This window comes from Pseudonaja textilis, chromosome 3, assembly GCF_049901715.1.
Source record: "Pseudonaja textilis isolate UNSWEBS1 chromosome 3, rPseTex1.2, whole genome shotgun sequence".
NCBI classification, from domain to species: Eukaryota; Metazoa; Chordata; class Lepidosauria; order Squamata; family Elapidae; genus Pseudonaja; species Pseudonaja textilis.
Window position 1 is genome coordinate 139,868,680 of NC_141992.1, and position 14,922 is coordinate 139,883,601.

Here is a 14,922-nt window from a genome sequence, read left to right on the forward strand (position 1 = left end):
CATATTTTTGGGAAGTCAGAAAAGGCCTGACAAGTGACATTTTCCAATAAGATTATATTAGAAACAAACAGTATAAATCTGCTTACTGACTGGCTATTACTTTTGGAGAAATTAAAGACAAAAATCATGACTTAAGTATAGCAGTCTTAAAATGGTTGAGTGACATGCCAGGGCTTAGTGTATTGCCGATTCTCTCACTGAACAGATGTCTCTTGGTCATTAAAAAGGGTCAGCTGAAATACTTACCCTTGGGTGCCTTTGTCTACCATTACTGCAATAATTGATGTGCCACTCATCACCCCAGGTCAATAAGTCACAGCCTTTGGTATGGACTATCTCTGACTTGTCTGCCTTAGTTGTGAACTTCAATGAAGGTCTATTCCTCACCAACTGTGTGCTTCTTAATGGTATCTCTCTGACAAATACCATGTCCGTTGTAATGCAATGGCCACCTGCTGCTACTTTTGCTGATTTCCTTTTCTCTCCCTGCAGGTGCACAAATCTGTATAGGCATCCCCTTGAAATGCTGAATAATGGATACTTCCTAAATGATCACTTGTTTTAAAACCATAAAAACAGACATTTCTGACATAAATCTTCTTTTCCATGTTTAAAAAGCAAGTTCTACTCTGTCTCCCTTTCTAGAAGATTTTCTGACCATATTCCCTTTTACATTTCCATCTGCTACCGCAATTCCTCTATGGTGCTTTCAAATCCATGTTCAATTTCAGATGCCTATACATTATGGAAGTATTTTGATATGTCCATCAGTCAGTAAATGAAGCCTAAATGTGCTTTCTCTGTCTCTCTTTCATTTCCAGGAGCAAATGAATTTTTCCGATGGAATTTGATGGCCATAGGTATAATTGGTTGTAAAATGATGGAGATGCTGCTCAATACAATTACCCATTAATAAATAAAATCCAGGCCAGTCAAGGAGCTACAGCATGTGCACATGAAAGGATAATTTCATGTAGCAGGCTGCTATTTCTCTGCTTTATTTTCATTGTTCAGTCTGCAGCTGCAGACAGCTAATGAATGCAGTTCTTGCAAAAATGGATACTTCCAGATAAAATTGCCTCCTACTACTGTGAGTTTATTTGGAAGAATTATCAAGTCTGTACAAGTCAGTATCACTATGTTATATGTAACTGTATTGGAAGAATAATATTATCTGCAGGGTCTGCTTTTACCTATAAATGCACTCCAAATAACTTAGGGAATAGTGTAATACATGTAAATATCATACATGTAAATTCCATTTCTAATTGCTGCTTCAGAAAAGAACAATTGCACTAACTTAGCAATGTACTCCAAAAATATAAACAGATATAATTTACAAGTCAGATTATATGTTCCTGTCCTCCTTGTTTCCAAATTATACACTGAACCTTTGACTTCAACAAAAAATATGATGCTGCCATTTTATTTTTAAGTCAGCGATTTTGTTTTCAAATGTTGTGTAACACAAGAAAAACCATTTGTTTCTGGGAATGCATGGGTGCCCAGGTCATTTTTTCAAACCTCCATATTTCATATTGACTATTAAAAATGGATGGATTATGTTCTGTATATATATTTGCATTCTTGTAAACCTGCACTTCTGATTGGCTAAACGCACAGCAACCGGATTGGTCGAGCGCGCGGCACTGTTTGGCCGTTACGAAGCAACCGCGATTGGCTGAGCCGATCGCGGGTGATTCGAACAGCTGTCATTGGCCGTGGCACCCGGCACCAGTTCAATATAAGCCACCGCACACCCAGCCGGCGGCCAGATCCAACTTAATAAAAAGAGCTTTAAACCAGTCACTGCCTTGCGTCTCTTCTTGGGGCCGATCAACCGACTTAACACTGGCGACAAGGATGGGATCCTGAAGCAAGACCCACATCGCACATGGCACACAGAAAGGCAACCGGCAACATGGCCAGCAGCACCGCGCCACCCACACCCTTCAACCAAGCTGCCGAGGACTGGGAATCCTACATCGATAGATTCCTCATGTTCTTAGAAAGCAGCAATTTGAAAGACGCAAATGGGCAGAAGAAAAGAGCCGTATTCCTGACCCACTGCGGGCCCACAGTGTTCAAGATGGTGAAGGCCCTCGCCAAACCCCTCGATGTAAAGGAGATGGACTGGGCCGACCTCGAGCCCTTACTGCGAAGCCACTACGCACCCTCTGTGCCCACCCTCATCCACCGGCACGATTTCTACCGGCGGGACCAGAAGGAGGGCGAGAGCATCAGCGACTTCATGGCTGATCTACGAGACCTCGGGGGCCTGTGCGGTTTCACCGACCTGGATGAAGCCCTGTGAGACCGCGTCGTCCTTGGCCTCAAGGACCCCGTCCTGCAAAGCCGGCTCATGGCGAGGGGTGACATATCCCTCACCGATGCCCTCATCGAGGCAACGGCAGCGGAGGCAACAAGGGAATCAGCAGCCCGCATGCGACAAACGAGCACCACGGATTGCCCCGCAACAGCCGAGATGACCCCAACCCCCGAGAGGCAGACTGAGACCAGCTGCCAAGCAACCACCTCCACACATCATGGTGGTCTCAACTCCCTCACCGACTCCGAGGATGAAGAGGAAGACATCCACCGGCTCCAGATGGAACGAGACCGACGCGAGCGGCGAAGCCGTAAGTCGAGGTTCCAATGCACCGGGTGCGGCGGCGATCATCCACGGTCGGAATGCTGGTTCCTTGACGCAATATGCTGGCACTGCGACAAACGGAGCCACATTGCCAAAGTGTGCCGGTTCAAATGGAACCACAGCCCCCGGCATCGAGACAACAGCCCACGGAGACGAGAGGGCACCCCCCCCTGAAGAACAGAGACTGAAACACCGAGAGCCGATGGAGCCGGGAGGGAAGAAACAGGCGTTTCAACGAGTCCCAACAACGAGAAGAAACCCACCAGACGGTCATTATCGGCCATTCTTCAAACTGGGATGGCCGGAAGGTCCATGTGGAGGTGGGCATTGAAGACTGACCATGCAAAATGGAGGTGGATTCCGGATCCTACCTCTCCATGGTCGCATGGTGGGAAATCAAGCGCCTGGTGCGCGAACTGGAGAGCTAGAAACTCATCCTCAAGGACTACCAGGGGAACTGCATCCCCGTGGTAGGAATCAGACATTTTAAAATTACATTCAAAGGGTGCACCGAGATACTCCCCTTAACCATCGTGGAGAAGGACCACCCTAGCCTCTTGGGACTACAATGGTTCGTGCCACTGGGCATAGAGGTGACGGGCACCAACCACATCGCCGAGGCAGACTGGGAGGAGCAGCTCGCAAAGGACTTCCAGGAGGTTTTCGACGGCAGCCTAGGCAAGTACCGAGGGGCCCTGATAACCTTCAACCTAGACCCTAGCATTGCCCCAATCCGCCTCAAACCCTGGCGAGTACACTTTGCACTCAGGCCCAAGATTGAGGAGCAACTAAATAAGCTCATCAAACAAGGAGTACTCGAGCCAACGGACCATGCCAGGTGGGAGACCCCCATAGTCACCCTGGTAAAACCAGACGGGACAGTGAGAATTTGTGGAGACTATAAGGCCACCCTCAACCGCGTGCTGCAACAAAGCACTTACCCTGTCTCAGTGGTACAGCACCTTCTGCACTCACTGGGGGGAGGCAAGATTTTCGCCAAACTCGACCTGGCACAAGCTTATCAGCAACTGCCGGTCGACGAGGAAACCTCAGAGGTGCAAACCATAGTCACCCACTGCGGGGCTTTCCGCTGCAAGAGGCTCCAGTTTGGAGTCAGCGTAGCCCCGGGGGTGTTCCAAAGTCTAATGGAGAGGCTACTCCAAGGCATCAAGGGGGTAGTGCCCTATTTTGATGATGTGTTGGTGTCAGCGGCCAACCAAAAACAACTGGAAAGCCGCCTGAGGGAGGTGCTTCAAAGGTTCAAAGATGCAGGGCTAAAAGTCAAGAAAGAGAAATGCCAGCTGCGCACAGAAAGAGTCGAATTCCTAGGGTACCTCCTAGACCAGCACGGGATCCACCCGACAGAAAAAAAAATCAGGCCCATCAAGGAAGCCCCTAGACCAAGAAATAAAACCGAATTGCAGGCGTTTCTGGGGTTGATTAACTTCTATAATGTTTTCCTGCCCCAAAAGGCAACCGCGGCGGAACTGTTGCATAGGCTGCTCGACAAGACAGCCACCTGGAGCTGGGGAAGGCGAGAGGAAAACGCATTCAACCAAACAAAAGACCTACTCACATCGGATGCTGTTCTCATCCAATACAGCGAGACACTACCACTAACAGTAACATGCGATGCATCACCTTTCGGCGTCGGGGCCATCCTCAGCCACACTCTCGCTGATGGAAAGGAAGCTCCCATCGCTTTCTTTTCCAGAACCCTCTCAAAACTGGAAAGGAATTACAGCCAGCTGGACAAGGAGGCCCTGGCAATCGTCGCGGCCGTAAAGAAGTTCCACGAGTACCTTTACGGCAGGACCTTCTCCATCATCACAGACCACAAACCGCTGCTCGGGATCCTGGCAGGGGACAGGGCCACCCCGAACATCCTATCTCCAAGAATGACAAGGTGGTCCGAATTCCTCGCCGCCTACAATTACCAGCTAGACCATCGCCCCGGTAAGTCAATCTCACACGCAGATGCATTAAGCTGCACTCCGCTACCCAACCTGGACGCTGACCCAGCACCCGCCATGTCCACCCTGAGTATAGAGACTTTACCCAATCTCCCCCTAACCGCGTCAGACATTGCCCAGGAAACCAATAAAGACAAACGTCTGGCATGGGTTTTAAACCGGGTGGAGAAAGGGTGGCCAGAAAAGGACGACGATGAACAGTTCAGAACCTTCCGGAGCTGCCAAACAGAACTCTTTACACAAAAAGGCTGCGTACTGTGGGGAGACAGGGTCGTAATCCCAGAAAAACTACAGAAAAGAGTCTTGGACATGCTGCACGAAGGGCACCCAGGCATCGTCAGAACAAAAGCCCTGGCCAGAAATCACGCCTGGTGGCCAGGGATGGACAAGGAGATCGAAGCCTGGGTCGCATCATGCAAGCAATGCCAAGAATCCAGGCCGAGCCCTCCCGCCGCCCCAATCCTGGAATGGGAAACCCCCAGAGGGCCATGGTCCAGGATTCATATAGATTTCACTGGACCCACCAAAGGACACACGTTCCTGGTGACGGTAGACGCTTACTCCAACTGGCTGGAGGTAAGCAACATGAGAACAACCACCACAGAAGCCGTCATCAAGGAACTCAACAAGCTATTCTCAACCCACGGCCTCCCAGATGTAATTGTATCTGACAACGGGCCCCAGTTCACCGCGCTACCCTTCGAAAGATTCCTGGCGGAACGGGGGATACGGCATGCGCTGACAGCGCCGGCTCATCCGGCGGCGAACGGGAGGGCAGAACGAATGGTCCAATTTACGAAAAAGACAATTCAAAAAATCGAAACCGGGGAAATACAGGACAAAATCAACAGGATGCTATTCATACAACACATAACCCCGAACACAACAATGAACAAGAGACCGGCAGAGCTGCTTATGGGGAGAAAACTACGATCACCACTTGACCGGCTGCACCACACATACAACCCAGAAAAACCCTCCAGCTCCTCCAGCAAGCACCGAATGTTCACACCAGGAGACGCGGTATACGCAAAGAACTTCACAGGGGACCCACTCTGGATACCAGCAACGATAACCCAGGTAACGGGTCCCCGCTCGTACCGGTTACTAACGAACGACGGGCGAGCATGGAAACGACACATCGATCAGTTAAGATCGAGAACCACCACGGGAAATACAACCAACACGCAACCTCACAGAAATAGAGAACCTGGAGCAGAGCGGGAACACCAAAGCACCAACCAAGAGGGGAGGGAAAACCCCGAAGAACAAAACAAACAACCCCATCAAAAAAGAAACCAGGAATACTCACCAACCAAAGCACCAGGGGACGACCCGCTCGTAGCCTCGCCTGGAAGAAGCAGCCAAGCCAGCTCGACCAGCCCGGGGAGCCCAAGCGGGAGCAGCGAAGCCAGCAGCTCGACCAGCCTGGGTAGACCAGGAGGGAGCTGCGGCGAGAGGCCCGACTCACCCTTCCAGGCAGTTCCATCAATGAGGCAGAGAGCAACACAGACCCTGACCGAACCGGCCGGCGGCCAAGAGACAACTAACCTGCGCAGGTCCAGTAGGCAAGTACGGAGCCCCGCCTACTTACGGGACTACATCACATAGGACCGAACCAAGAGGGGAGGGGTGTTCTGTATATATATTTGCATTCTTGTAAACCTGTACTTCTGATTGGCTAAACGCACAGCAACCAGATTGGTTGAGCGCGCGGCACTGATTGGCCGTTACGAAGCAACCGCGATTGGCTGAGCCGATCGCGGGTGATTCGAACTGCTGTCATTGGCCACGGCGCCCAGCACCAGTTCAATATAAGCCGCCGCACACCCAGCCGGCGGCCAGATCCAACTTAATAAAAAGAGCTTTAAACCAGTCACTGCCTTGCGTCTCTTCTTGGGGCCGATCGACCGATTTAAGAGATTATTTTTATGTATTTGTGCATTAAAGAATAATGAGTACATAGGTTAATTATGGGTAGACACGTAAACATAAAAGTTAAAGTTATTTCACTTTACATTGAATTTGATCTCCTTGCCACAAAGTTATTTCAAATTTAGAAGAGCTGAGGAAGATTATAGGTGTATGTCCAATGAACATATAAGACTACAAATCTATTTTTTTCCTAATTATACTGAGGCCAACAGTGCACTTTCTCAACTCTGTTCTGCCTGTCTTTTAGAAATTCAGAAGATATATGGATCCCTACAAAGTAGTGGGAAAGATAATGTCAAGGAACAGAAAATGAGCAGGAGGAAGACGAGAAAGAAAACATCCACGATCTATAGAAATTCAGATTGCAAATCTTGAGATAGCGCCCTTCATTTTGTCATTTTTTTAAAAAAAAATGTTACTATTGACATTGTAAGAAAAGATTAGAGGCCCTGGTTTTTCATTGCTATTTCAGTCGAAATAGCTTTGTCCTCTCCAAATGAAATGAATGAAAATAAAAAGAAAACACTGCCGTAGTTCAATTTTGTTGCCCACCTAAATCAGCAATCACAGCTCCCATGCTCTACTTCATGAATAATACCTATTATGGCTGGAGAAATCCAAGAACTCTCTTCAACTAGGTATAATTTATTATTTTGGTAATAGCATAAGTGGATCTTGCCTTTTCTTCGACAATTGCAGACAGTCAGTGGAATAGTTCTTCCTAAGGCAGGAGCATTCTTTAAATCTGGCAGCCTTGCCCAGTTGCATGAAAAGAAAATGTTGGGCTCTTGAAACTGCTAAGACAGACCAGAATACTGCAGATAAAAATGTATCCATTTGTGTACATAGTCAGGTCTAAATAATAATTTTTAAAATATATCAGAATCAACATAGGAATCCTATTTTTCCAACCAGAGCCACATGATACAATCAGGCATAGGTCTTTATTACAGCCTGCCTGCCCACATTTTTCCCAACACCCTAAAGCAAGACTCATTGCCTGTAATGGTACCTGGAAATGACCTTGAGAACTGAGGGGAAGAGATGCTGCCTAGGCAGTGGTGGGATTCAAAACTTTTTACTACCGGTTCTGTGGGTGTGGCTTGGTAGGCGTGGTGTGGCTTGGTGGGCATGGCTTGGTGGGCATGGCAGGGGAAGGATACTGTAAAATCTCCATTCCACCCCACTCCAGGGGAAGAATACTGTAAAATCCTCATCTCTCCCCACCCCACTAACCTGCTTTCCAGCTCCGTTCTCCCATGCAGGGCAATAAAAGAAGGCCCAGCTGATCAGCTGGGACTTGGGAGACAGAGAATAGGTGGAGGCAGGACCAGTCCGAGGTGGTATTCCAAACTACTCAAAATTTCCGCTACCGGTTCTGCAGAACTGGTCAGAACCTTCTAAATACTACCTCTGTGCCTAGGGAACAATCAGATAAAGGAAGAGGGAGAGCCCACAGCTGTATAATGGGCAGAGAAAGAAACTTAGAGTCTGTGCTAACTTATCAGGCTGTAAAAGAGATGGCAGGAGGTTTGTACTTTCAGGTTTGCAAGAGTCCATTAATGTAGCGTTACAATAAAGTAGAATTAGCTTATCAGGTCTATTTCCTGTCTGGCTTATCTGGGAAGGTTGACACTGCCATGATGTAAGTCACAACATTCTGAGAGTCACAACATGGTTGTGTCTAATGGGGAAATCTCATTATTCACTGGGGAACAAGTAATCATGATATCTGTTGGTACAGTAATAAAACATACTTTCCAGCAAGGAAATGTAAGGGCAAGGATGTGAATCTGTGATATGTTGGTCTGACAAAATATAGGAACTGAATTCCAAACTGAATTAGGTATGCTTATATAAAAATGTTATTGGGAAAGCTGACCAGAAACAAAGAAAATTACTAAGAGCAAAACACTGGTGTACATTCTCAATGACGCTTACTCATGGTTTACTTCCTAAAATAAATCATCCAATTTATTGTGACTTTGTTATTATTTGACAAACATGAGAACACGTTAAAACAGATCCTAGTAAAAGCCATCCCCTGACGGTAATACCTTTGAAAATTCCACATACCTAGGCTATCGAACACCCATGCGTAGATTACTTTTATCTAACAGAGCTTGTCAAGATGCTGTATATATTAACCTGAATGAACCTGGAGAAGGAAGTGGTAGGGAGAGTTCCTTTTAGTCCTGTGACATCTAAAGTGGTTGACATCTAAAGTCAACAATAACTTTGCATGAAATAGTCTTAATTTGCCTCAAAAGGGCCTTTTGGGCTATCCATGTGATGAGTGGCGACATAATCTGCCTATTTGAAGTACTTCATCTGATTCTGGCAGCCACTTCTATTTCTAATTACTTGGAAATACTTCACCTTCCACTACCACGCTCAATAGCTCATTGGAAATACAAGACATAGCCTCTATACTAATGCTAGAATCGTGGAGTTGTATACAAATACTAGAATAGTTCTTCTGATTACGGCAATGTCCCTGCAAATGCCATCAGAGCAAAACAGAGTGAACCAAAGCAAAGCTCCCCTTCAAAACTCTGCACAACCTTACACAACAATTCTAAAATTCCTTTTTATTTATTGTATTTCAGGTCTGCTTAATGTTCACCATGAAATTGAGATTTTGTTTGCTTTAAAGCAGAGCTCCACAACTTTTTCAGCTTTGCGGATTGGCGGGGCAGGGGGGGGGAGGAAGAGGGAATAGTTCAGCATGCGTGGTGGGCATGTATGCAACTCCATTTGTGCGAGATGTGTGCAAATGCACGTGCTACTCACACAAATGAAGCACATGCACATGCTCACCTGTTACTCATGTGAGTGGGGATGCGCGCATGCGCGCTCACCCACCACTTATGTGGCTGGGTTCTGAAAGGCTCAATGCCCTGTAGTGGGCCACAGCCTAGGGGTAGCGGATCTCTGTTTTAAAGAGTCAGCACTTATTTAATCCCACTTTAAAGGATAGATTTAATATTGAAAGATTATTTTATGTTACCATTCCTATTTGTTTAAAGTGCTGCACCTTACTAATAGCTTGGTTGGATTCTCATTTCATGGAAGCAGTAATATAACTGGAAGGGAATTGCCCACTTTTCTACTACGACTAGTACTCTACTATCAGTAGTACTCTATTATTGGTAGTACTACCAGTTCTTTCGGACACTGTCTGCAGGTAAAGGGGAAAGGCAATAGCCAGCATTTGAGATAATGACACAAAATTAGGAACAATTCAGTGTCTCTAAGAGCCTGCCACAGTGACACCCCCGAGTATGATGATACATATGTCCTCTACAAGATGTGATTTCAAAAGCCAGCAGGGATGGACCAATGCAAATTAGGGGAACATAAGGAGGCTTGAACTGTTTTATAAAATGATTTTGGAAAGTTTTTGTAATTAAGCAATTTAGTTTGTTTTTCATTGGTTATTGTTTTAATTTTAACACAAAAAACATTTATAGGCATATTTTGAGTTGGCCCCTAATGAACAAAAAATGCCATATTGATATGAAACATTACAGTCTGAAGTCTAAGCAGACAAGACATGGGTCACACTGTAAGGAAAGGTCACAGATGGGGAACTTTTCCATGCTAACGTTGCTCCATACTCCCTTCTGATTTGCAGAGGGGCTGTATCCTGAGCCCCTGTCCCTAAAAGGCCTGAAGAAGCTTCCGTGGGACAAACCTTCAGCTCCATTGTTTTTTCTATCTGTGCCCCAAAAGCAGCAATGACTGTGCAATCTTTTTCAAGGAGCAGATGATTATTATTTTTTTATGTTATCAATTGTGTCCACTCTAATAATTAAGCTGCAGTTTCTCATAGCTTGTCTATTAAGCAACATTCAGGTGACAATGCAAGTTCTGCAGTCATCTCCTATCTGCATATCCATTCAAATGTTATGCCAGAATATGGTGAAATGATTGCAAGATATGGATGCATGAATTTTAAAGTACAAGCCAATTCTATTGTTTTCCATTTTTGCACATGTGCGAGAGAGCATTGTGGGTGTGTGCCAAATTTTTTTTTAATGGCACTATGCTATGGAAGAAATTCTGCATTCTACCAGGTATAATGAAGGCTTCACTACAATGAATTTCTCAAACTGGTAGGTCGTCTTTGTTCTGCTTAAGGCCAACAAGAGCCAACAAGGTTACACCTAATCTCTTATTAGCCTTACACCATTACAGTTTTCTGCTCCCAACTGTCAACAAAAGAACTGGTCTAAATAGATAACAGGATCTTTTTGTTATGAACAGTAATGGGTTTGGAAAACTGGGCTCCCACCTTGGAAATGCTATGCATGGTGTGCATTGTTTTTGAAAGGGGCCGATTTCTCCCAAGAGCTCTTTGCATCATTCTTATTCATTAAACTTTCAATAGTCAGAAATTACTTCTGAGTGATGATTACTTTAATTGCTTAAGAGATATTTTGGAACCTTTGTTTGCCGGGTTTGTGAGAGCTGACAAGGCTTTGGAGCCAACATGTCAGAATTCAGCATGTATCACTTGTTTAGTGATACAACAGCATGTTAATGAGATGCATGAATATGTTCCACTTTAACTATATTTGGCATTTGCCAAGTGCCTGGGGGATACAGATGAGCGAAAGAGGCATAAGGAGAAGGTCGCTGCTTAAGGGCAGCTCATATGTTATATGTTATTACTTTGATCACATATTTATGAACTGGAAGAGCAATAAGGGAAATATTCACCACATGGTGCACACATGGGTGCTGGAAGATACAAATAGTTATTTTCACTTCAATTCCACTTTCTGTTATGAAAATTCATTCTTAATTTAATTAAATATGTTTATTGTTTCTTGTGAGTCAAGCTTTTTCCTTGTTCCCATAGCTCAGATGTGTGCACTTTTTAGATTACACATTTATTTAATGGAAGTTGCTTATAGTTCCCAGATTACCTAGATATTATTAGATTTTTTTTTTTGGACCTTGTTTGTTAACCAGTCTATTGAATAGAAACTGCTATTGTATAATAAGGGTGGCTCCAGATCTAATTTGGTCTGCATTTTAAAGAAAATCTTCTTTGCATTTCTTAGATGAATACATAGATCAGAACACAGCTGTATTTTAGTTTTTGTACTTCTTCAAACTTTTGTGTCACAGTTCTGAATTCAAAAACATCGTAAAATCCATATTTAATTGTGCATTTGGAATTAAAATGGGTACATATTTATACACATAAAATCTGAATACACGTAGATTTTAAAATGCCACAAAAGGATGCAACTAACATGACTGAATGTATGTGACATTGATGTGACACAGAATAGAGTAGCCCTTCCATCAATGTAGCATAGAAGTCTGAAAATCAATTGGAATTGGTAGTCTAATGTTCTTATTGCATCTTTTAATTCAGTTAAGTACCTAAGTTCATAAATATGCCTTCCAGCTTCTATTAACTAAATCTAATTAAACTTTATTTGTCTCCAGTTTTTATATGTATGAGATACAAGTTGCCTCAATTTTCTACTTGATTAACATCAGAATTTCAACAGCAACTAAATTTTACTATTTTCAGGCCTTTCTTACAAGCTAATGAGGGAAAGCAGAAGTAAATCTATTTGGTCCACTAATAGTCTTCCTAGAGATCAGTTAAGTGCAATAAAAGTTCAATTTTTCTGTAAAGGGTCCTTTAGTTAAGGATAATGACTTTGTTAGTCTTCCTAAGCTATTTTCACATTACTTGTACTGTGCTTAGAAACACCTTCAGATTCCTCTCCATTCAACTCCTTCTTTTTCTCTAACCTCCAGGGTAAAAATCAAACATGCTTTTTTTTCCAAAAGGCAACTGAACTTTCTTGGGTTTGGGTTTTTTTTTTTTTTTGAAAACATTTTACTTCTCATCTAAGAAGCTTCATCAGTTCTACCTGACTGGTGGGGATTCCGATAGAGTCAAGTAGAACTGAAGATGCTTCTTGGATGAGAAGTGAAACATTTTCAAAGGAAAAGACCAAGAAAGTCTAGTTGCCTTTAAAAAAAAAAAAAAAAGCACCCTTGGGACAACTACCTGAATGATTGAGAATTTCCTAGATACTAGGGTAAAGGTTTGGTTTGTGGCTTGTGCTGAGGTAGAAATTTGGATTGTTAGTAATATATAGAATATGAGCAGAGGTCCTACAGTGGGGCTTAAAAGCTTGTGAAGCCTTCTAAATGTTCAACATTTCTGCATAAAAATGACCTAAAATGAGATCTGTTTTCCTCACAAGTCCTAAAGTTAGATACAGCGAACCTGATTAAATGAAGCTAAAACAGTACTTTTTAAAAATAGTGTTAAACAATACATTTCACTATAGCCCTCAGAGACACATATCTGTAGCCAGATTAATTTGTTCCCTTCCCCAAATGGCATAAATTTCCCAGATCAACAACCAGCACCCAAGTATCCAGGAGGAGGCTTGAGATAACCTAGGGGTCTGGAATTTTCTCTGTTTAGATGCTTCCTACATACTAGGACTGGGATGGGCAACTATGGCCGCTTTACAACTTGTAGACTTCAACTCCCAGAATTCCTGAGCGGGCCATGATATGGTATTTGGCTTCCCAATTTTTTAGGAAACCAAATACCATACCATGGCTGGCTCAGATATTTTGCTACTTGATGGTAGCAAAAGAATACAAAAAGGATGCTTTGCTACCCAGTTATGGTATCCCTGTATATGATAATCCTTTATATGTATATGTAAAGACTTGATTTCAAAAGAACAATTTCTTATTCATACATGCCCCATGTACACAGCCATTTTCCTCTCTTGATCTCCCACTTCTTAATTATTCCTGGGCTTTGCTCACTGAAGAGGCAAATCCATTCCACTGTGTATCCTAAAGGCTATAATGAAGTCAACTGTCAGAATCCCATCATGCTACTGTCCTGCAGCTGTATCAGAAGGGCACTTGTCAGCTGTTTCACCCAGTCAAACAGAGACAAAGACCCTTTTGATGGTCAGCTTTTCTCTAATCAATCTATGCTGAAGCAAATGCTAAAACCTGACAGGAAAGGGTGCAATCTGAATTTCCATGCATCACAGGCTTAGCCACATAAGAAAATTAAATGTATCAGAACATGATACTTCTCCTGTTGAGAAGGAGTACATAAAATAACTGATTTTTAATTTGCTGTCTGACTAAAAGTAAAAAGATATTTTTCTTTTGATTCCCCCTCATTTTTAAACTTGGGCTCAAGCAAATATATTAAGTCTTGAGCATGGAGATTTGTTCTCTGAGCTTGTGAGTTGGTTTCCAAATGTTTTGTTACCAGACTAGGTAACAGCTTCCAGCAAAGTTTAGGGGCTGTCAGTGTTCCTCTGTTTACAAGGCCTCATGTGGTCAGTAGGCTTTGTGATGGGAAGGCAGGGGTGGGATTCTGCCGGTTTGGACCAGTTCGGGAGATCCCCTAGCTCCGAAGATCAGCTGGGAGTGAACCAGTTCACTCCAATGATCATGTGGGCTCAGCCACCCACCCCTGTGCTGTACTGACCTTTATCGTCTCAGCTGATCAGCTCAGAAGAGCGGATTACCGCTCCTCAGCTGTGTTACTCCCCTGAAGTAATATAGCAGGTAAGGATTTTTGCATTTCTGTTTGCATGCATGCGTGTGCGAAGTGCATGTGTGCTCATGAAGCACGTGATCACTGAACCGGTTGTTATACCGGCAGCATACCAACCCTGTTGGGGAGGTCACATCAGATGAGGTTTTTTTTTATGGATCTTCTGATGGGTCATATGTGGGTTGTATTAAGTAAAAAGTCTTGTGACGGGTCTTGTGAAGTTGAGATGTGGGCCATGTCGGGTGAGTGTCTTGTGATGGGGAGGTAAAAATTAGATGAGGGTCATTGGAAAGTGAAATGCAGGTTGGGGTTTGGGGGGCGGGTTGCATGGATCAGTTGAGGGTAGATGCCATCGCTGGTTGGCTGTGTGGTTGATTTGAATTCTGAGGGGTTTATAGGCTGGTTGTAGATTGATGTGTCTGTGAATGGAATTGCTTGTGGAGTGCCAGACTTCGATAAACTTGTGAGCTTGGCAGATAGTAGCATGCCTGATGATTCTTATGTTGTTCCAATTGAATTGGTATTGTTCGGTGTCAATGTGGTTAGCAATTAGAGATTTGCAACCGTGGCAATTGACCGCCAGTTAGTATTTGTGGATTCAGGTTTGTTTGTCTCACGTAGAATCGGTTGTAATTGTTACAATTGATTTGGTCAATTACATTGTTTCTTTCATCCTTCTGTATCTTGTCTTTGGTTCTGAATAATTCCTGGTGGATTGTAGGCTGTGAGTTTGTAGGCTGTTGTTATTCCCAGAAGTTGGAGAATTCTGGCTGTCATTTCTG